The sequence below is a fragment of the Aegilops tauschii genome, chromosome 4, assembly GCF_002575655.3.
Source record: "Aegilops tauschii subsp. strangulata cultivar AL8/78 chromosome 4, Aet v6.0, whole genome shotgun sequence".
Classification (NCBI taxonomy): Eukaryota; Viridiplantae; Streptophyta; class Magnoliopsida; order Poales; family Poaceae; genus Aegilops; species Aegilops tauschii.
In genome coordinates this window covers 407,812,690-407,815,921 of record NC_053038.3, presented here as the reverse complement: position 1 = coordinate 407,815,921, position 3,232 = coordinate 407,812,690, and the positions used below count along the sequence as shown (strand labels likewise).

The 3,232-nt window shown below is 46.4% G+C and overlaps 1 long non-coding RNA gene across 1 annotated transcript; it reads left to right on the top strand.

Moving 5' to 3' along the window:
- Positions 1-276: 276 nt before the first annotated feature.
- LOC120962559 (uncharacterized) lies at positions 277-2,889 on the top strand. The gene is made up of 3 exons (XR_005753301.2): positions 277-1,686; positions 1,796-2,009; positions 2,615-2,889. It is a non-coding gene; the product is annotated as an uncharacterized lncRNA (long non-coding RNA).
- Positions 2,890-3,232: the final 343 nt, after the last annotated feature.

Here is a 3,232-nt window from a genome sequence, read left to right as displayed (position 1 = left end):
CGAAGAGACTTGCAAAGATAACCAATCATACATAAAAGAATTCAGAGAAGATTTAAATATTGTTCATAGATAATCTTGATCATAAACCCACAATTCATCGGATCTCGACAAACATACCGCAAAAGAAGATTACATCGAATAGATATCCAAGAGAATCGAGGAGAACTTTGTATTGAGATCCAAAGAGAGAGAAGAAGCCATCTAGCTAATAATTATGGACCCGAAGGTCGGAGGTAAACTACTCACACATCATCGGAGAGGCTATGGTGTTGATGTAGAAGCCCTCCGTGATCGATGCCCCCACCGGCAGGACGCCGGAAAAGGCCCCAAGATGGGATCTCACGGGTACAGAAGGTTGCGGCGGTGGAATTAGATTTTCGTGGTGCTCTTCGATGGTTTGGGCGTACGTAGGTATATATAGGAGGAAGAAGTAGGTCGGTGGAGCCACGAGGGGCCCACGAGGGTGGAGGGCGCGCCCAGGGGGTAGGCGCGCCCCCTGCCTCGTGGCCTCCTCGTCGGTTGCTTGACGTCCACTCCAAGTCCTCTAAATCACGTTCGTTCCAAAAATCACGTTCTGAATGTTTCATTCCGTTTGAACTCCGTTTGATATTCTTTTTCTGCGAAACACTAAAATAGGCAAAAAAACAGCAATTCGGGTTGGGCCTCCGGTTAATAGGTTAATCCCAAAAATCTTTCCCTAATAATAATAAAGCACGGATCGAGCCTGTGGGGTTCACCGTCGCGGCGCTTTTACAAAAAAGTCCTTCTGTTTTTAAGAATGTAACCTGCAGTCCTAATTTAGGTGGGTATCTAAGTAAACGTTTCGTTTTTGCATAAAGCCCCCTTGTTCCGAGCAGTCAACCCACAGTCATAAAAACGGACGGGCGAGTTGATTCATATAAAAAAACACAAGCACTGCCTCTCCTCGATGCGCACGGGTATGGCACCGCCGCCGCCGTCACCCGCGGCCGGTCGGCCTCTCCAGCCATCCGCCGCCGCCACGCGCGGCCGGTTGTCCTCCCCGGCCATCCGTCGCCCTGTTCTCCATCCCCTCCCCGTCAGTCCCCGATCACACACGAGCACGGGATCTCTGTGATGCGCACGGGAACGGCACCGTCGCCGCCGCCACGTGCGACCGGTCGTCCTCTCCGGCCATCCGTCGCTACCAAGCGCGGCCGGTAGTCCTCTCCGGCCATTCGCCGCCTTGTCCGCCACCCCCTCCCCATGCGTCCCCAATCAGCCTCCTCGATCTCCAACCTCATGTTGTCGTCCTTCTCTGATTTGGATCAAAGTGGAGCCATCAATGGAAGTAGGGGAGCAGCAGATGTGGAGCCATTGGACGAGGAGGAACAACTCGGGTAACATGAGGGAAGGGGTGGATCTGACGGAAGCGGGGGAGCACAGAAGATGGAGCCATCTTATTGACCCGTTTGGCGACCGGCCGGCTAGCCAATCCCCTTCACTCCCATCACGTCATGTAGCTCCGACGGTTGCCTGCCCGCACGGGGATAGATGTCTTCGCCGTCACACGTGAGGATGTTCTTGGACACTCTGTGTTGCTGCTGTTTGTAGTTGCAGAAGTTTTAAGGAGTCAGAGTAGCTTCCACATCTGTAGTTAGGGCTGACGATTGTGATTTTGGGCCTGTACTGAATAATTTTGGGACCGGCTAGGTGATTACAAGCCAGGTAACTGAATGAGTCCTTTGGCCGCTGGCTAGCTAGCTGTTCGTATCTTACCATTATATGTCTTCCTCAGTACTAATTTGTGAATTATTTCTTTTTTTGAATTGTGAAGGAGGACTGCATGTGACGAGTTAAGGGCTTAAGGCACAAGAAGAACTACGGCCATTTTAGCTCCAGCACTAAGTACACAACCAATCAACCATGCATTTTCATGACCCAGGTTTCTGAATTCTGGCTGACAGGCTCCCTACCACAGCCACATAATCTCACACATTCAAATTGCTAGCTACACAAAATACGCCCGGATCTACGAGTAGAAATCCAAGGTAACACTTAGTGCCTACAAGTATTTACTTCATTTTTTATCTTCATGTAAAAAGAGAATGCAAGCTGAAATATATAGTCTGCAGATTCGTCATGTATGTTCAATTTTCAGAATAGCAAGAACCAGACCGACCCCTTGAACTAGATTGGTTGAAGCAGCATACATACATACATATTACAATTTTGCATTTTAAATTTGAAGACTAAAACACAAGCAACAATCACTCCCACTGACACCTCGGTGTTGCGAAAAACACGAGCATTCCTCTCCTTCCAAATTTCCCACGAGATAAGCATCATTAAAGAGCGTGATAGTTCTTTTTTATCACCCTTTGGTATGTTTCGTGGGGATCTTTTTTATTCAGGCATAAACGTTGATTCGTTCATGTGTTTAGAAGTAAGAGGTGCAGCATGCCAGGGTCCTCGAAGGAGTAGTAGAGCAAAGGATTTTCTTAGCGATTTGGATGTACAGAGTTTATGATACAAAGACCTATTTTATTTTTGTACCGGCTATTGAATTTTCTCCTTTCTATCTCCGAACCCTTTTGATATGTTCTTTACTCTTGATTTCAGCCTTTTAAGATATGTTCTTCTTCCGGGATTGCAGAGAGCATGGAACGCTATATGGAAGGAGATGCCATTGCTACCTCTTGAGCACTACGTTGGTTTTCCCTTGAAGTGGAAAGGGTGATGCAGCAAAGTAGCGTAAGTATTTCCCTCAGTTTTTGAGAACCAAGGTATCAATCCAGTAGGAGGCTACGCGCGAGTCCCTTGAACCTACACAAAACAAATAAATCCTCGCAACCAATGCGATAAGGGGTTGTCAATCCCTACACAGTCATTTACGAGAGTGAGATCTGATAGATATGATAGGATAATATTTTTGCAATTTTTGTGATAAAGATGCAAAGTAAAATAAAAGCAAAGTAAAAAGCAACGGAAATAACTAAGTGTTGGAAGATTAATATGATGAAAAAAGAACCGGGGCCATAGGTTTCACTAGTGGCTTCTCTCGAGAGTATAAGTATTCTACGGTGGGTGAACAAATTACTGTTGAACAATTGACAGAATTGAGCATAGTTATAAAAATATCTAAGTATGATCATGTATATAGGCATCACGTCCGAGACAAGTAGACCGACTCCTGCCTGCATCTACTACTATTACTCCACACATCGACCGCTATCCAGCATGCATCTAGAGTATTAAGTTCATAAGAACAGAG